The sequence below is a fragment of the Rhinopithecus bieti genome, unplaced genomic scaffold (genome assembly GCF_001698545.2).
Source record: "Rhinopithecus bieti isolate Rb0 unplaced genomic scaffold, ASM169854v2 scaffold_7438, whole genome shotgun sequence".
In the NCBI taxonomy this organism is placed as follows: Eukaryota; Metazoa; Chordata; class Mammalia; order Primates; family Cercopithecidae; genus Rhinopithecus; species Rhinopithecus bieti.
Genome location: NW_016805589.1, coordinates 2,221,305 through 2,242,118, shown reverse-complemented (window position 1 = coordinate 2,242,118; position 20,814 = coordinate 2,221,305). Strand labels below are relative to the sequence as shown.

Below are 20,814 nucleotides of genomic sequence, written 5' to 3'. Positions count from 1 at the left end.
CATTTATTGAGCATTTACATGTGCCAGACACTGTTTGAGGCACTAAGGGTATATGCATTAATTAAGCTAATTCCCCCAACAATCTTGACAGGTAGGTCCTTTTTAATCTTCATTTTGGAAACCTAAAGCAGCTTCTAGACTTGGGTCACCAGAGGGTAAAGCAGCAGAGCCAGGAACAGTCTCCCACATTAACTCAATAGCCCACGCCACTGACCTCTATAGGTATGCCTTGATTACCTGTCACCTGGCTGGTGAATGAGGAGGTAAGGACTAAACCCCAGGTCATCCTGACCCTAAAGCCCACGCTCTTAACCTACACTCTACACAGTTACCTAAACACTCACTGGTCATGTTGCCCCAACCTCAACCTCCAACACCACCACCACAAATTCTACAACCACTAATAATAAAGGGCATCATTTATGCAGGGCATGCTGTTCCAAGACAACTTTGGCTTGGAGGCATTAAGCTGACTCAGCTCCCAAACTAACATGCAATGGAGCCAGGACCTGAGCCCATGTCCAGGGGACTCCTGCACCCAAGCTCTCAATCCCTCCTGCAGAGGCCACAGTTGTAGTAAGACCATGACCACAGGACACAGGGCCATGCCACAACCAACCATAGAGGCCAACACCAGAGGTGGCTGTCACAGTCACTGACTCATTCCCTGGGTCTCACCCAGCAACTTCCGGCTTTTCATTTGACAAAAAATAGGTTCAAAAAAAAAAACCAGAAGCTCAGTTTCCTCATTCACAGCAGATGAAAAACAGCCAACCCAAAGGAAATGAGAGGCACTTAGTGACAATCTCAGTGGCCACAGGTGAGGTGACAAGTGACACAAAGAAAGAAAATGAAAACCTGAAAATACAGATTCAAAATTGTATCAATGAAGCACATAATGACAGGTCTGAGTCATCCAGAAAGATGTTGGCTTTTGCTCAAGCTTCCTCTGTTTTTAAAAGCAGGGAAATGCCTAACTTGGAAGCCAAGTTTTTATCAAGTATTTAAAAGTTTTCAAATCTTGGCATTTGAAATAGTAGCAGGCGGGAGGTCTTGGTAGAGACAGGCACAGAGGACAGCAGACTGACCTGGGCTTTAGTGCTGAGAACTAGATCGCACCTGGTGATGGGGCCAGGGATGCAGGGAATCGCCCCACCTCATGGATCTCAAGAAGGCCCTGTACCTCCCACCACTAAAATCCTGTGAGAGAGAACATGGTGTGGCGACAAGTCACCTGCCAGACATCCCTGGGAAGAATCCTGACTCTCCTATGGACAACCCAAGCCTGGTCTGCTCACCGTGGTGATAATAACCCTCGTGCCAGCACGTAATTGAAATTCAACAAATGGCTATCCAAAAATTGAATGAACCCGGCAACTCTGAAAAAATTACTTACCCCTCTTTAAACTTCAATTTCCTGCTCTGCAAAATGGGTAGTATGACAATTCCTAACATGATGGGATTGTGGTAGAGGTTAAATGAGTTAACTGTGTGCAGCGCCTCCTCCACCCCGGATATGAGTCTTACTCTACCATGACAAGCGTATGGACAGTCTTCAGTTATCTGGAAATCTGACAGAGGAAGCAGCCCCGTTCTCTGATAATAATTGACAGAGGAAGCATCAGTTCATTAGTCTGTTAAATATATAAGAGACAATTTGATCACATATCATATTCCCCTCCTCAAAATATAGTTCCCAGATTCAACACTGTCTGACTGGTCATTAACACTCTTGTGAGTCAGAAAGATGTTCTAATTCTATCAATGAAGCACAGAGTAATTTTCCCTGGGTCAACCAGCAACTCGATAACAAAATCTAGGTCTTCTGTCTTTGCTTCCTCATCACCTCCCTTCAGCCACCAGAAACTAAATACCCACATGCGTCATGTGCAGAATTCCACAATTTCCAAGCCAGCACACAGCACGGGAAAGGCAACACTGTCACAGGCAGATTCTAAAACTGTGTTCTGAGGGATTCCGCCAAGGACACCTATAAATGATACTTTCTGGCTCAGGAAAAGTTTCCTGCTGTCTGATCTGGAATCTCTACTGGACAGAAAGGCCTTTTTAGAATACCTTCGGGATATTGGCTCTTAATTACTTGCCTTTCCTTGAGTCAGTGTTGCCAATTTAGCTTTTCAAACAACAAAAAAAAAAAGTCCTGCATGTCCCAGAAGGAATTTATTGTCCCACTAAGGAATTACAATAGAAAAAAAATATCCCTTTGAACTTCAGGTGGCCTGTGGGCAGGAAAGAAATTAAATCAAGGAGCCTGTGCTGCTCAGGGTGGTGACACCCAGACAGTCCCCAAGGACAGCCCGTTAACATAGGTCCCCTGCTGGTCTGGACAATGAGAAGGAGACCAGCCTTCAGGCTCCTCCTTCTCATCTCCATAACCTCATCCCCATATATACCTCAAGCAGGAAGGGCACCAAGACCTCCAGCCCTCCAGCAGTGGATGGAAGGGGGCCTTTGTCCCCTGTGGCCACCTCCTGAGTTGGCTCCCAACTACCCTCTTCCTCCACAAGGACCCCTCCTTACTCAATAAGGATGGCAGTAGTAGCAATAGCAACAGTTACTGTTACTAACATAGAGCATGTACTGTGTGCTAGGTACTGTTGTAAGTACTTTCAACACATAAGCTGGTTTAAATCCTTACAACTATCCTGTAAAGGAGGCACTGTTATCACCCCCAAGATCGCATAGCAAGAGAACAGTATGCTTCACAGCTGCCTCTACTACTTATCCCAGCCCACTTTCCAAGCTTGAAGTAGAGGGGAGGGGTCCTCTTGTTCTCATATATAGGAGACACTGAATAATTATAATGAATGAAAAGGGTTGCCGGCCCATTTTCACTGGTTGCCCCAGTAAGAGTTACCAGGCTACTTTCTCCATTCTCTGCCCAAAGTAGCAGAGGACAGATGATCCTCAATAAATACTTAACATTTGCCAGATTCTCCCCAACTCCTAAAGCATAGTTTCTGCACATTTTGCTGAAAACCTAGCCCCTTCTATGGCACTCTTGGTACCCTGCCAATAATAATAATAATAATAATAAGGCTTCCTAGGAAATCCTATTATTGTCAATGCATTGTGTTTAGATCTCTCATTCGCTATATGTTCAGTCCCACAGAGACACAGCTGCAGGGACCATTTTCTGTGTGTGTCTCGACAGTTAAGCACAGTGGCAGCTGGCAGTCTCACCTCCTACCTTTGCTGGCTGTGTAATCAACCTCCTTTTAATCCTGCCGAGCTCCACACTGCCTGGCACCAGAGGCCAGAAGCTGCACACAGGTAATAATTTAACAAATCACCTGTCTGGCTCTCCTGCCAGGACACCCACTCTGGAGCTTATACAGCTGCTGATGCTAGGGCTGCAGCCTTGCCTGTGGGATGTCAGCTAAACCAGTAAGTACTGAGGCCTTGAGGACCACACACTTCCAGCTCTGTCCTGTCTTAGAGGACCAGGGTGTGGTGTTTGATAGGGACAACCCTCAGGAACTATGCTTCCTACTCCATGCTTAGCTCTTGGGGATTTTTTAATATTCCCATTTTGCCCAATACAAGAGCAACCAGCAAGAGCTCCACTCAGCAAGCAACAACACAACAACATATCCTCAAGAACCTGGATTGCAAAAATATCCCAGGAGACAGCTGTTAAGACACAGAGCATGGGAAGGCAAACTGCAGCAAACGTACACATACACACACACACACACATGCACACAAAAACATACTGAAACTCATACAGTGTTCCACAAACAAAAAACTATGGTGTGAAACCCATTGTGGAGCTGGTCCCCAAATATGCATGAGTCACATCCAGCCCTGGAACACACAAAAATAAGTGAAGTCATCGCCAAACTTTTACAGTACTCATCCATTGCTTTGTTATTTGTCTATAAACCACTGAAAAGAAAAGATCTTTTCAGGTTTACAAATAAGACGACCACTTTTAAAAAGTGAAAATTCTGTCATGACAGGCATTACAAGAGAACAAATCATTTTACCCAAAGCAGTGGTAGAGGGAAGTAACTTAAGGAAAGACTGCCTTTAAATAGCCATCAGCAAGCTATAATCTGTCAAAAGCAATTATTGCCATCAAATACTTGTTAACACACACACCGTGACATTCATATGTCAGTAAGACAGCAGGACACTGATTTTTAGCAAAATCTAAAAATATATATATATATGTTTCAAACCAGACTCTTGGTCCTACGCCTTTGAGGAAGGAAACAGGATTTTTTTTCTTATAGTACTTGCTTATGATCAGTGCTTTGAGATTAGTTTGCCGCTACCACCAGCAAACAGCAGAGTAACACAGCTTGTTCCAAAAACCAAAAAAGTGGTAGGGTCCCAAGAGCCAGGCTTTAGGGTGGACAACGGGAGAAGTGAGAACACATTCAGATGTCTGTGGCTTTATTTCTGCAGGAGGAAGAGAAAAAAACACACAGAAGGGGGAAGGGCACACTGAACGAAGGGAGGAGCACCAGGCACTGGGGTAGCCGACATTTGTAATCTGCATATACTGATCATGTTATAGGAGTCATGTGGAAGCCATGGCCTGCTGCTTCCTATCACTTTCTACAGGTCAGTGTCCTTACCTGAAGAGAATTAAATGCTCATGTGTTTAGCACAAGCTTCCAAGCCAGAGGCCCAAGGGTCCAATCCTCAGCTCCACCCTCACCAGCTGAATGACGCTGACCAAGTTACTTTATAAGTTTCCTCAGCTGTAAAACGGGAATAGTGATGCCCCTTGCCCAATAAGGTTGTTGAATTACACAACGAAACGTATTTAAAGTGCCTATTTGATGGTAAGCACACAATAAATGATAGCTGCCATTATCAACATCATTCATATTTCAATAAATAAGGGCTCACTGGTGAACCAATACAGTTATTGATCCCTAGATGGTTCATCCATCACTCAGCAACTATTTACTGACTGGTCTTCCATGTGCCTGGCACCAGGCTAGAGGTTAGGGATATAAAAGAGAATAATATGGGGTTTAGCCTTCAACAACTCCTCCACCGGGGAGACTGTCATATAACCAATATAGTGTCCAAGGTTCCAGATGAAGACCACTAAGAAGTACACACAATTCAACACTTCGAATACTTTACTGTAATTTATAATGGACTTTGTGACATGAGTAAACATATATGTATGGTGTGTGTGCACACACCCACACGGTGAGATATATACGTGTGTGTGTATATATTATACACATACATATACGTCAGTTATATATATGGTATCTGATAAATATGTTCACAAACACTGTATGTGTGTGTGTGTGTGTGTGTGTGTGTGTGTATCTCCAGTACCATATTATACTTGTTTCCTATATAGGTATTATACCGAGATTCAACCCTGCAGATCTCTTGCCAACACACCCACAGAGAGTTAATGTTCAACAGTGAGCTAAAGTTCAGCATTAACTGGAGAAGTTGCCAGATCAAAGCACGCCAAAATGAAGACAGCCTTCCCCTTTCAAGATTAACAGAACCCAGCATGTATGTCACCAGAAAACACACAATCACAAAACGAAAGATGCTGCATTTATTAACTGTGAGTCTGAGTCATCAGGCAGCACTCTGGGCAAATGTAAGACTAAACTGCCCTACTGTTGATGATTCATCAAAAACTTAGTGTGATAGAAAGACAGAAAGTGGGCCAATTCTAGGCAAAAGGCAAGAAGCAGAAGAAAAGAGACCAGTAAAGACTGCTCCAAGGTAACCATGACAAGTTGAGAAGCCAGTGCAATTATTTCCTTAAAACCCACCAATGAACTCTTAGAAGAAAGGCTTAATGGGGGATTGGAGTATGTTTAACAGGTTAATAGTTTGTCATCTCCAACTTTTTATTTCCCTCAAAGGGCTGGGTCAGCCCTTTATGGCCAACCTAACAGCTCATGTCAATTAACCTACATAGGTCAAAAAATTCCTTTATCTAGATCTGACTCAATTTATAATCAGCTGAGCACCAATACTTAAGGGGCACAGATGAGAACTATTACACTTACCAGAGGCACCCTACTTTCTAAACAAAGCTGTAAGGAAACATGGCTTTTCTTAATAAAAATTCCTCCAACACAGAGTTGGCATTGGAAATTAACTCACCAAACGGGAAGGGTTACTCAGTCCAAGTGCTTCTCAAATTTTAATGTGTATATATAAATCACCTGGGTATCCTGTTAAAATGCCAGTTCCAATTCTGCAGGTACCAGATGGGGCCCAAGATTCTGAATTTCTAGCAAATTCCCAGACAATGCTGATGCTGCTAGTCCAGGAACGATAATTCCCAGCCATGGCCCAGCAATAAAGCATTCCCCATGCTGTAAGGCACCTGTTCAGGGTTACAGGTGACTCTGAGACTCTAATGGAAGTCAAGGACTCTACTACCCAGAAAAATGCACGAGTGCACTTGCAGGTTTTCCCAACTCTACTATGGGCCATCAAAGGAACCTCCCACCTCTGTAAGGCAGTCCATGAAAAAAAAAAAGTTTAAAAAAAAAAAAAAAAAAACACTCCACCTTAGGAAGCCTGCCAATTACTGCTGCCAACACCAAACTAGCTTGGGGTGGAGTGGAGAAATGCATCCCTTTGATCACTTTGGCCCATGTGTGAGTAATTCACCCTCTCTTCTCTTGGTCCACAGAAACATAGTTAAGATGCCTTAAAGATAGGGAATAATAAAAGGAAAATAAAAACAATATCAAGAAGCTCTGTAATCTGTCTCTAAGATATAGTTTACTCATCTTCCACTTGAGTTCCACCTCAAGGAGTCCTCATTCCTGGTATCCTGTCTGCTCTAAGTAAAGCAAAAGCTACTTAATCCTACCACTACCTGGCACTGCCTTCCCAGGTAATTTGATTTCTAGTGGAGGTGCAGGGGCAGAAGGCTAGTCATCTTGCTGTCCTACCTAGTTACCCTCAAAGTCTGAGTTTCCTCGTCTATGAAATGCAATTAAGAATAGACTCCACTTTGTAATGTTCTGGGAAAAATAAGAAAATGCATACGTGATGTACCTGACACACTGCAATTTAAAGCAAAATGTTTCATTCTTATGTTTTATTATTATGGCCTTTATGAACACGCAGAGATCAAAGATCATGCAAAAGAAAAGGCTTTTGTTTCCTAAACGGAAGAGTGTAACTGCTGCTCTGCATGTCTGGGGCAAGGTCCACCTCTGCCCATCCTACTGCTGCACAGATACATGCCTGCTGTCTGAGAACCATGCTGGAGGCCATCATAGCTGCTCACAAACACTTGTGATTGTCTCTCTCTAACACTGAATTGAAGTTATTCCACAGCCTTCAGCTCCAGGATGGTAATGTTCAATATGAGCCTTAGGTGTTTTTTGGTTTTTGGTTTTTTTTAAGCATCTTGGACTAAAAAGATCAAACCAAACAACAAAATGACTGATCAGAGAAAAGACAGCGACCTTACTAAGAAACCCTTAATAATTTGTGATATAAATTTATCTAGAAACCTTTTGTCCAAAGATCTCAAAAATTCTTGACAAGAAGGTTTTAACCACTGCACAACAATCCTAAGGAAGTTGGGATGGGTCAGAATTGAATTCTCAACGTTGGGGTCTCCTGAATCTCTTGATAAGCAGTGTTCCTCAATGTGAGGTCTGAGAACCACCTGCACTCGTCATCTAAATGCACGTGAAATGCACATTTGTGGGTTCCATTTCCACGGCTACATCAAAATCTCTGGGGAAGGAAACTGGAATCTTTAATAAATAACCCTCAGAAAGTTCCAACACTAAATTTCTAAACCAACCAATGACTCACTCTCCCTCCTCCACAAACGATGGCGGAAAGGTAAGTAAATCCGAAACTTTGTCTACAACTTCAAGGGCTTCACAGGCCTCCTGAAGTCTTCCCATGGGTTCACAGGTAAGAATCTCTGGTGTATGCAACACCAGTCAGGGCTTCTCAACTTTCATCATTCAATCATCCCACCTTCACTTAAAAAAAAAAAAAAAACTCAAGTCCATACTACATAAATTTTTATAAGAAACTCATTATTACTTACATCTATAATGACATTTTCTGTGTAATGATTGTGAAATTGTAGGTTTGATCCTTAGTTGTTAAGTTTTCCAAATAAAGCATATAATTATCAGTATAAAATATTGTGTCACTATACACCTAAAATCATCTCCCCTATCACCTACATATGACTACTCTTCCTGTTCAGGAAACATCGGTTTGTGTAATCCAGAGATCTGGAACCACGTGGGGATTTTATGAGGCACGCATGGCCTGTGATGTGGAAGTCTGTCTATTCTGGTAAACTCCAGAAGGCCTAACAGCCTCAGGCTGCATATGCCTGGCAGAGTAGGCTATGGGAGGAGAGGGCTTTCCCTCCTGCCAGAAGGCCCGAAAATTATGCCACCTGTGGGTGTGACTGGCTTGTCCAGGTGCCCTTTTTGTGACCTGTTTGCCCCATCAGTGAGATGAAACATGCCCAACCACCCACAGCCCAGACTCCCCACTGCAGGGACCATGGTGGACATCTGACCTATGGGGGGTCAATCTGCTTTTCTTTGGGGGAATTTGTAATTAGGGCACAGAGGAGCTTGTTAACTGACGCTGGACATGCAAGCTGAGGAGTGTTTTTGAATTGGACTGGGGTGGCCTCCTTCTGCCTTGTGTGCGAGCTGAGGCAGAAAACCAGTCCATAGAGGCAAGTAAGAGAAGACACCAGCTGCCCTAGAGAAAAAGTAGGTACAGAGACATCCCAGCACCCTAGCAATAAACTTTTCTTTAGCTGGTTTGAGCAGGCAGTTTCTCCTTGCAACCAAATCACCCCTAAGACTCACTGTGCTGTACAACTCTGGCTCCAATGTCCAGGTGGAGTTGAAGGAAGGCTGGAAGTTGGGTGAGCACCCTTCCCAGACACACCTCAAAAGACAGTAGGGCTTGAACTTTATTATAGGGGCAGGGAAGGGGGATTCTAATGTGGGTCCCCTCCACATTACTCCAGGTGAGAGGTGCCACAAGAAGGAGCGAACAGGAGGGTCCCTGGAGCTCTTCCCTCCTGCTGATGGTGGGGAAAGAATGACAACACACACAGCGCACAGTCACTGTGTATGTTAGCATGTGGATCAGGCTCTTTACAATTGTTACCTCATTTGGCTTTTCCTGAGAGCCCCATGAAGGTGGTAATGTCATTTTCCTCACTTTTTTTTTTTTTTTTTTTTTTGAGACGGAGTCTCGCTCTGCCGCCCAGGCTGGAGTGCAGTGGCCAGATCTCAGCTCACTGCAAGCTCCGCCTCCTGGGTTTACTTTCCTCACTTTATACATGAGGAAATGAAGACTCGGAAACACTAAGTGATCTCCAAGGTGACACAGCTGATAAATAAAGGATCCAAACTCCAGAGTCTGAGCCATCTCACTACTTAGCTTTTTTCATTAAAGATAGGACAGAGACCCCAAGTAGACCTACTGTCTGAGTGACAGCAAATGGCGCAGACACCAAAAGGTCCTCCCTCCAGCAGCCCGGTCTCCTGTGCTAGTCCCTCACCCCAGCCAGCAATGCCACACCTATGGGCACAGCACCAAGAAATAAGGGTGTGCAGAAGTAAGAGGCTGGGGGAGAAGCTGTGCCACCTGACCAGGGCATGGCTTGGCTGGCCAGAACAAGGCCCAGTGGAGCCTGGCTTGGACCCAGATCACAGACAGAGGGTTAAACCACAGTGACTTTTTTTTACAATAATTGGTACATGGCATTCTCCTTTGTGGTCCCACATGGCACAGTGGAAGGAAAGATACACTTCCAGGCCAGGCAGAACTAAGGAAGCCTGCCAATACCCAAGCTGTCTCAACTTCTAACAAATACTGGAACAGAAACTACATTCCTGGTGTTAGGACTGGATGACATGCTAAGAAAGAGAAAGCAGAACCTTAATTACAAGCCCAGAACCTGTTCTGACACCCTATTATTCATATCTCATTTCCAAAACCTGAAGCTCAGAGAAGACAACAAACCTGTCAAAGTTCACAAATCAATCACAACTAAAACTCTGATTACCCAAACTCCAAGTAGATTTCAGGTTCTGTCCAGGAATTTTAAGTAAGGCTCCTGAGCTTTTCAACATTAGTATGGCTGGTCCTATAAAAATAATGCTGATATAACCACTCTCCACCATCTCTGCAGTAGGGGCGAACAGTGCAATTTGGTAAGTATGATGCAAGTATGGATGTAATGACTGCTCCTGGCAAGTCACTGAGGCCAGCACTGAAGTTGTGCTGATGTGTCCATACCACCGCATGAGAGGTGGGCACTTACTACATGGCCACCTTTCATCCCCCCACTAGGGATGGGGATGAGGTCTGTGGTCAGGGAACATGAGTAACAAAGATGGCTGGCTGAAATGGAGGCCCGACCCCAGACCCAATCCCACCCACAGGGCACCAACAGCCCTCTTATCCTTCACCTCTACAGCAGGAAGACCTGTCTTATGAACCCAGGACTGCAAGGCACCATCCTCTGGGTGCCCTTCCTCTTTATCTCTGACTGTTCTGCCCTTGCATCCTGCTTTTCCTCCTCTAACCCTGAAAGGGGATGGTCCCCGGTTCTACCCAAGCCCCTTCTCTCTCCCTTGTTTTCAACAATGACTCTGTGAAGGTGGCACTTGCCGCTGTCCCGTGCCAACTCTGCTCCTGCTCGTTCCAGCCAGCTGCTGGGTCTCATCACCTGAATACAGTGCTGGCACCTCCACCTTCCCCCTCCCCTCCCACCTGCTTCTCTGCCTGAGCTCCTGATTTCTGGCACTGGGGAGAGAACTAACATTTACTGAACTTCCCACACGTCCAGGACCATGCTGAGTGTTTTCCATGTTCCTTCATTTAAAAGCATCATTAAAGTTTCAGAAGCCCAAGATGCAAAATCTCATCACCCTCTCTGTCCCCTCCCTCTACCCTGGCTCCTGCATCTAGTCAGTGACCAAGCCCCATCCATGTGCTCTCTCTCCTCGCTACACAGCCCACTCGTAGGTTTCTCCTTAAGCCCTCTTCTTCCCACACTCCGTCTCCTACCTGCTCCCCCTCCCACTGCTCCTGCCTCCACACTCCATGCAAACCACACTGGACACTATCTTCTTGAGCACAGTGCTGATCACACTACCCCTCTGCTCAAGGACTGATCACACCTCCCCCCTATCTTTTCCTCCAAACCAACCCCAAGTGCCTTGCCTGGCACTGGAGTCCTGCCACAATGTGGCTGAGACATACATTCCAACTTACTACCCACTGCTTCCCTGCAAGGCGGCTGGACTCCAGCCAAACCATGTGACTCCCATTCCCTGAAGCCACACTGCACTTCACAAGCCTTTGCTCACACAGTTCTTTCCATCTCATGTGTCTCTTCCTCCCATTTCTTCTCACTCATCTCCTCTTTCTCCAAGGCCCAGGGCACACATGGCATCTCCTACAAGATGCCTTTGCTTCTCCATTAATGGAGAGTGACTATCCTCCTGTGAATTGTGGCTTCACTCACGTACTCCTCCTATGGCACTATTTAATTGTGTTCTCTATGATACCAGATGCTCCTCAGGCGAAGAGGTGGAACAGGCTTTATCTCTGCAGCCTCCACTGTACCTCACACACTTTACATCAAAATGATATCCACTCACTCATCAACACATATTTATCCAGTGTCGATCATGCACCAAGTTGCTCTCAGCTGCTCAGTATATGATGGTAAACAAAAAAAGACATGGTTCCTACCCTCATGGGTTTCCCATCTAATGATGAGCCAAACTTCAATCAAATTTTACCCAAATGAATGTACAGTTAGCAATATCCCTGTACTGTAGAAGGGACAGAATCAGAGTCCTACAGAAGCACAGAGGGGCTGGGCAACATGGTTCACACCTATAATCCCAACACATTGGAAGGCCCAGGCGGGTGGATGGCTTGAGCCCAAGAGTTTGAGACAGCCTAGGCAACGTATCGGGAACTCATCTCTATAAAACTTAAATAAATAAATAAATAAATAAATAAATAAATAAATAAGCATGGTGGTGCATGTCTGTGGTCCCAGCTACTCAGGAGGCTGAGGTGGGAGGATCACTTGAGCCCAGGAGGTTGAGGCTGCAGTGAGCCATGATTGTGGAACTGCACTCCAACCTGGGTGACAGAGTGAGACCTGGTCTCACAAAAAATAAGAAGAAAACAGCAGCAGTAGCACAGACGGACCAGGAAGGCTAGCTGGAGAAAGTGAGGCTCGAATGAGTCTGCAAGTGGTGAGAAGGGGAAGTGGCAAAAGTGCTCCAGGTCCTGGGGACAGCCTGTGCAAAGGCCCTGTAGTGGACCAGGGCTGACAGCCAGTGGGTTTGGACACTGCAAAGGAAGCAGGGGAAGGTGCCAGAAGGTAGCAGGGACATCTCAATAAATGTGTGCAGTGAATATGAATCCATGACCTTCATCACTTAGCAAACTTTTTTAACCAATAAAACTAACCAATCTTAGATTTATAACAAAACACAAAATATAATTTAAAAAATACTCTTTCCCATTTAAAAGAAATGTTCTCCTTCAGTGTAACTGTTGTTCTCTAAAAAAGATTAAAGTGAGTTCTCATAGCTAAAATAGAAATAGAAAAGCAAGCATAAAAATCATGTAATTCTGGCCAGGCATGGTGGCTCACACCGGTAATCCCAGCACTTTGGAAAGCCAAGGAATGCAGATCACCTGAAGTCAGGAGTTCGAGACCAGCCTGGCCAACATGGTGAAACCATATCTCCACTAAAAATACCAAAATTAGCCGGGTGTAGTGGCCCAAGCCTGTAATCCCAGCTACTCGGCAGGCTGAGGCAGGGGAATCCCTTGACTCCAGGAGGCAGAGGTTGCAGGGAGCCGAGATCATGCCACTGTACTCCAGCCTGGGCAACACAGCAAAATTCTGTCTCTAAAAAATAAAAATCATGTAATTCCATAAGTAATATGATGTTGCTCTACCCTTGAGTTAGGAGCCAGCCAACTGACTTAGGGAAACAGCCTCTCAATCATCCTACATTGATAACAAGAGCAGAGGCTAACAACTGGCTTATAACTGTTGAGCATTATCTAAGGGTACTAACACATTATCTCATTTGATTGTCACAACAACCAGTGTGGTAAGTACCAATATCATTACCATTTTACAGATAGGGAAACTGAAGCCCAGAAAGGTTAAATAATTGGCTCAAGGTCACACAGGTAACGAGCAGTAGAGCTAGGTTCTGAATGCGGGTTAGCGGGACTCCAGAGCCTATACACTTAGTAACCATAATACACTGCCTCGCAAGCTAGCTACCATGTCAGCACTTGCAGAATCTTATTTACTTGTTTATCTCACCTTGTTTCACTGAGGATTTAAGCCACTGAGCACTGACAATGCAAAAAAGATAAAAATCATCTCTGAAGGAATGCAGTGGAACTTCTGGTGTCAGCTCCCTTCCTGATCCAGGTCCCTTTCAAAACACTCCAACTCTTCCTCCAATTTTAATAAAGAAAAATTTTCCAGTTCATGGCAATACTTAATATCCTGAGAGAACAGGAATTGGAAACCGATGAATCTCCTTAGGCTACATCCCAGCCAAAGTCAACAGATTCCAAACCCCTCTTGAAGGCAGTCGCTGTTTACAGCACATCTAACAGGAAGAACAGGGGAGTTGCAGATTACCGGAAGGCTCTAGCCATGGTGTTCCCAACTCTTGACAAACTTCTGAGTCCTGTCTGAAGGACAATATCCCACTTCTACTATCAACAAATTCTTCCCCAACGTATTCCTACTCCTCCTTCTCAGCTCCTGTCTGAAAGTAGGCAGGACACAAGGGTTAATAAGCAAAGCTTACCTACTTGTAGATAGCACTGTCCACCTACTTCAGACCTGGCCAACCCTCCTGAGGAACAGTTAACTGGCCTAAGTCACCAGTAAGATCTTATTAAACTAGTAATGGTGGCCACCAAGTCCACACCCAAGCCTAAAGCTGGCTGACCTTGTCTTCCCTGCTGGCCCTCAGAGGCCAACCTGAGGAACTCAAGGCTTAGGTAACATAGGTGTATTTTGGAACTGCATTCCTGAACCACACTGTCAAGGGCTGAATTGAGGCCCCTAAAATTCCTATGTTGAAGTCTTCATTCTCAGTACCTCAGAATGGGACTGTATTTGAAAACAAGGTCTTTAAAGAGGCAATTATGGGAAATGAGGTCATTAGGGCAGGCCCTAATACAATATGGTGACATTATAAGAAAAAAAGATTAGGACGCAGGCACAGCAGAGAAAAGACCATGTGAAGATACTGGGAGAAGACAAGCCAAGGAGAGAGGCTTGGGAAGAAAAGAGCCCTGCCAACACCTTGATCTGACTTCCAGCCTCCAGAATTAGGAGACACCAATTTTTGTTACTGAAACTGCCCTGTCTGTGGGACCTTGTTATGGCAACCCTAGCAGATTAATACACACACTGTCTAAGTCACCCCCATCACCCAGTTCCTTCCCACTCTTTGAAGGGCAGAGCAGTCTGGTTTCCTTCTGAAACAACCATATGGCACGCCCCAGCACAAAAGTCCTATCAGGTCACTGAGTGCTGAAGTCAATGGAGACTGACCTGGTATTGCCTTTCAGAGGCTGGGAACCCAGCACAAAATCTTATGTCAATTACACAGAAATGATAGGTAGAATTTTTCTCTTTAGAAATAATACAGAATTCGGTGGCTCACCCCTGTAATCCCAGCACTCTGGGAGGCGAGGCGGGTGGATCACAAGGTCAGGAGATCGAGACCATCCTGGCTAACACAGTGAAACCCCATCTCTACTAAAAAACTACAAAAAAAATTAGCCGGGCATGGTGGCGGGCACCTGTAGTCCCAGCCACTTGGAGACTGAGGCAGGAGAATGTATGAACCTGGGAGGCGGAGCTTGCAGTGAGCTGAGATCCGGCCACTGCATTCCAGCCTGGGTGAGAGTGAGACTCTTTCTCAAAAAAGAAAAAAGAAAAAGAAAAAGAAATTATATAGAATTAACATGCAGTCAAGCCCTCCCACAGATAACTGGTTGCTAAGGCCCAGCATAAATACCCCTGTTTTAGAAGCCAGACATGGTGGCTCATGCCTGTAATTCCAAAGACTCAGGAGGCTGAGGCAGGAGGACTGCTCGAGCCCAGGAGTTTAAGACCAACATGGGCAACACAGCAAGACCCCAACTCTAAAAAAATTTTTTTAATTAGCTGGACATGATAGCATGTGCCTATAGTCCCAGATACTTAGGAGGCAGAAGAGGGAGGATTGAGGCTGGGCGTGGTGGCTCATGCCCATAATTCCAGCACTTTGGGAGGCCGAGGCAGGAGGATCACTTGAAGCTAGGAGTTCGAGACCACCCTGGCCAACATGGCAAAACCCCATCTCTACTAAAAATACAAAAATTAGCCAGGCGTGGTGGCGCACACCTGTAATCCCAGCTACTCGGGTGGCTGAGACACAAGAATTGCTTGAACCCAAGGAGGCAGAGGTTGCAGTGAACCAAGATTATGCCACCGCACTCCAGTCTGGGTGACAGAGCAAGACTCTTGTCAAAAAAAAAAGAGGAAGAAAAAAAAGGAGGATTGCTTGAGCCTAGAAGTTTAAGGATGCAGTGAACCATGACTGCACCACTGGACTCTAGCCTGGGCAAAAGATTGAGACCCCAGCTCTACAAATATGAAAAAACACCTCTCTATTAGACCAACCATGCTACAGTGAGTTTTCCTGTAAATAACTGGGTTAAAAAGATCCTTACAGCAACTGCAAGGTCAGGATGTCTGCCTGAACAACCCTCATACTACAGGAAGCGAAAAGGAAGCACTGGGGGGAAAAGGCAGTAGACGGCGGCGGGGAGCCTTTCACAAAAGATCCTTTCCAAAACACGTCATCCGGGAGATGAGAATGCCAACTCATCACGGCAGCTAGGTGATGAGTAAGCTTATTTCAGGGGGTGACCAGGAGTTCTTAGTTCTTAGAGTGCCATGATTAGGTGAGGAGGCTACAAGCCATAAGAAGTTCCTAGAGGCTGGGAGGTTTCAAGAATTACTTACAGGCCAAGAAATAAGGAGAGAATGTTTCAGTTGCGTGCCACTGAAGCCAAAGCAGGAATGGAATGATGAAAATGGGTTCAAAGCCTGGTGCAAGGCTGGGCACAAGAGTATCATAAGTGAAAACCTAGCATTTATTAAGCAATAGCTGCAAGGCAGGCATTGTGCTAATAAGCAGGCTCTGTATGCATTGGCTCACTTAAACTTAACAATAACCCCAGGAGGTAAGTCTATTATTACTTCCATTTAAGAGACAAAAATAAGGCCAGAATATAAGCTCTGCAAAGGCAAGATTCTGTCCCTCAGTTTGTTCACTAGCAAATCCTTAGAGCCTAGAACAGTGGCTGGCCCACAGTAGGCACACAATGTTTATCTGTTGAATACATGAAAAAATAAGGTACTTATCAACTTCACATAAGGGACAGGCCAGGATTGGAACCCATGCTGTCGAGGTCCAGAGCCCACACCCTCAGCTTCTACTCTATGCCACCCAGGATGGAGAGAGCTTGCTGAAGAGATGGGAAATAAATCTCCTGGCACGTGGACAGCTTGGTTGTCCACAGCACATTTCACAGTGTCTGCATCTTCTGCTTCAGCGCTGGCAATATTGCTGTGTACCCAGCATAAAGAGTGAAGTTATTCAAGGGGCCAGTGCCTGTAGATGATCAGGAAAAGGGGAAGCCCAGGCATTGTGCTAACAGGCAAGGTCCGTATGCACTGGCTCACTGAAACTTAACAATAACCCCAGGAGGTAGGTCTATTTTTACTCCCACTGGCAGGGCACAGAGTAGCCACAAATGCTCCTTTCCCTCAGTCCTGGAACACTCCCTGGGGCCTCTCTCCAACTTGTGTCATGCCCCACAATTCACTTTAGTGTGGGAGAGGGAGATGGGAGGAAAGGACTGGAAGGGGGTAGATTTATTCATCTGACTCTCCAAGAATATGGTGAATACAGCTGGTACAATCTACAACAGAACTTCCCAAAATGTGGTATGTATATGGTTTTGCATACCACAAATCGCTTTATGTAGGATACAAACACTACAGTTTACATATCAATGCTTATGGTTACTTACTATTTGGGGCAAATTATATTAGTTCTTTATTAAACAAAGAGTGTCCCTTCAACTCCCACTTAAAGAACAATATTAGGTAAACAATGAAATAGGTGTTACATCAACGCAGCAAAAAATCATAATAGAACTGACTATAGTTTCAGTAATACTGGTTTCCTGGAACTTCCTAAGCTCTCTGTGTCAAATGTCCCCATCCCTGCAACTTGCCCGTCCACTCAGGTATGCCATAGTTCAAAAGGAAGAGTTTACAGAGATTAAGTTTTAAATTTTCTAGCAAAATCCCTTAATAAATGACTACATACAAAAGAGAGAAAGGGGGAGAGAGGAGAGGAACAGACACAGACACAAAAAGGCATGTTCATTAAGATATTATGAAGTTAACAACAGGACTTGACCTGGGGCTGAAGTCATGCCCTCTGCCTGGAGACAGCTGAAACACAGAGCTCTCTTTGATACTACCCTAAATTCCACACTATTCTTTCAACTATTATTTTATACATTGGTAGCTTAGCTCAGCCCTGTCCAAAGAATTGTACTGAGGTCTCTGGGACCTGTTCCAACAACAACACACAATGAGGCCTTCTTTCTCTGATAAAGCCAAGAACTCCTCCCTCTGTGATCTGCTCCCCTGCCCCTCCCAGACAAAACTAAAGTATCATTTTGAGAAGAATTCAATCAGTCAAATACTGCCCTCTCCTCACCTTCCCTGTTGGTGATGATCAGGTTGCAGGGCAGCTGAGGGTGAGTTGTGCTCTAGGACGGAGCCTAGGGGTCTAGTCTGCTCCAGGGAGAGATAAACACTTTTACTCGCAAATTCATGGCACCGTATCCACAGCTGTAGAAAGGTAAGGCTGAAAGGGAAGCAATGGCACTACAACCTGCACCAGTCCAATGAAAGATCCATGAGAGAAGGGCCTTATCTTATTCGTGCTGCACTCCCAGAACCAAATGCAACAATGTTTAGCGCTCAACAGGTATGCAGTAGATTGGTATTGAATGGATGAATGAAGTGAGCCAGTAAGTGGATGAATGAATGAATGCATGAGTGAACGGATGGATGGATGGATGGATGGACAGATGAATGAAGGAATGGATGGCTCCAGCAGAGCTGGGAGAAGTTAAGAGAGGGAAAGCATGACTGCAAGATTATTTTTTCTCTATCTGCTTGAAAGCTAGCAACTGTATAAATAATGGGACCCCAAAGGAGGACTATTTTTCTCTTTTCACAGTCGTCCCTTGCAGGTGGTGGATTAACTGCAGGACTTTCGGCCCCTGAACCACCGGGGCTCACTGCCTGGGGCAGCAAACCAAAAGCCACCTTGACTTTCTCCAGGACATCCTCAAACACCCCAACTTCTGTCTTGATTGCTAGTGTCCAGAACAGGAAGAACAGAGTGATGCTGGGAGTGGAGACTTACACCAGCTGATCTGACCCCTTCTTCTAAAAAGCTCAAAGTCCTTCACACCCTGTCCTCTCTCTTAGGGAACTTTTATTTAGAGTAGATATATATTTTTTTCTTTTCTTTTCCTCTCTCTCTTTGCTTATCTGTATTTTCTAATCATTCTACAATGAACAGACTACTTGAGTAATAAAAATGCCTATGATTGATAAAACACACAAAACCATTCAAAAAAGACACTGAAAACGCATATTTTACAGAGTTCCAGTTTAATATTTCCACAGTATAAAACTTAACACTGCCATTTCATACAATTGCACTCAACTAACTCCTCTGAAAACCAAGCTGTAAATTTCTGATAAAAGTCAAAGCTCATGACTTAAAATCAGAACAGCCAGCCATACAGGCACTTAGCTTATAAGAGGGGGCAGCCATCTGATGGGCGAGGTGCCAGAGTATTAGAAAGGACAAGGACACAAGCTTCATAAGTAAGGTGCCCTATATGGATGAAACATATGTTCTCAGTTCAGCTGTGATAAGAAAAGATGCTCTGCATCCCTCTTCTAGTGGCAAAAACTTCCAGAGCAGCTGACAGGCGCTAGGGTACACTCCGCAGTGATAGAAGGGGTTTCTTTCTTCATGGGGTTGATTGGTCCATCTCAGAGTTCAACCCTAGTCCCAAACAGATAGACCATGCTCTAAGCAGCTCGACCACCAGCTGGGAGGGGTCTCCCATTCCAGTCGGTCTCAGAACTCATTGTCAATGTCCAGCCTGCTCCACAAAGTGATAACAAGGAAAGCAGCTGGGCTAGCAATCAAAAGACCACATTTCTAGATCCAATTCTGGCCAGACCCTGCACACTCCACCTAGTTATTTTGTACCTTGGTGACTCCATGTTACCAAAAGTGAGTGACACTAGCCATACATATCTCACAGGTTGCTAAGCATAAACTATGGCAAATGTTAAACTGAGGAGAAAAAAAATAAGAGGAAAGGAGGAAAGGGAAAAGGGGAACACAGAAATTACTACTAAACAAAATTCGACACCAGTTAGATATGGGATTTCCCCACCTCAAACTATGCTGAGTTTAACAAGCAGAAAAGACATGCAAATCACCTTTCAGATCAATGTGCTCGTAAAATACAACTTTTTTTTTTTTTTTTTGGAGATGGAGTCTCGCTCTGTTGCCCAGGCTGGAGTGCAGTGGTGCGATCTCAGCTCACTGCAAGCTCCACCTCCAGGTTCATGCCATTCTCCTGCCTCAGCCTCCCGAGTGGCTGGGACTAGAGGCGCCCGCCACCATGCCCAGCTAATTTTTTTGTATTTTTAGTAGAGATGGGGTCTCACCGGGTTAGCCAGGATGGTTTCAATCTCCTGACCTCGTGATCCTCCTGCCTCGGCCTCCTAAAGTGCTGGGATTACAGGTGTGAGCCACGACGCCCGGCCAAAATACAACATTCTTAAAAATAAAAGAGAAATGGATAGAAGCTTCTAGTTTATCCTTTTCAACCCATCTTTCTAAGAAATGACACAGCATTAAAATATGGCCTGTAAGAACTGCATAAAGACAGCGGGTAAAGTCCCCAGTTACCAAGCACAGGCAAGGGGGAAGCCACCAGCATGTAGATCAGCACAAATCTCCATCATGCTGATACCCACGAGCACCAGGGCAGGCACTCACATCCTGTCCTCAGGCTCAGGAGCCGGGGGTGCAACATGGGTGTGAACTTGAACATTCTGGGAATGTATCAACAAAAGGGGTGAAGAGGGCAGCCGGGGCAAAGACTTCCCAAGGCTGAATCAATAGAGCCGTCTATAGACAGAGGGGCAGCAATAAAGTGTGCTGGATACACCAGAGCCGTGGGCTGCCTCAGGGAGGTTTTGCTAAGCATGGCCCACAGAATCCATTCCCAGCTCCCTTTTCACACACAAGACCTCAGCAGCACAGCTGAACTGAAGCGCTGGGCCTCTGGGAATAAGATTTGGTGTAGAAACTGCTGACCTGAGAGGCTCAGGGTTTTAAAAGAACAGGTTAGGTTTGAACCCTGGCTTGGCCCCTTCTGGCAATGGGCTCTACATCTCTCATTCAGTCAGTGGCAAGGTAACTGTGCAATTTATTAAACACTCCTGCCCCTAAGTTGCTTCTCACAAAAAAGGAATAACCATACCTATCTAACACAACTGTTGCTGGGATCAAATTGCATCATGCCTGAAAGCATTTAGCATGATGTTGGCTCAATGCATTTCACGGTTATTAATTT

General features: G+C 45.1%; 1 protein-coding gene and 1 long non-coding RNA gene across 2 annotated transcripts in view; both read right to left on the bottom strand.

Moving 5' to 3' along the window:
• ARHGAP26 (Rho GTPase activating protein 26) overlaps positions 1–20,814 on the bottom strand; it is a 461,308-nt gene that overhangs the window by 403,630 nt on the left and 36,864 nt on the right.
• LOC108530224 (uncharacterized) lies at positions 7,379–9,706 on the bottom strand. The gene is made up of 2 exons (XR_001885780.1): positions 9,319–9,706; positions 7,379–9,203 (listed from the first exon to the last, which is right to left on the bottom strand). It is a non-coding gene; the product is annotated as an uncharacterized LOC108530224 (long non-coding RNA).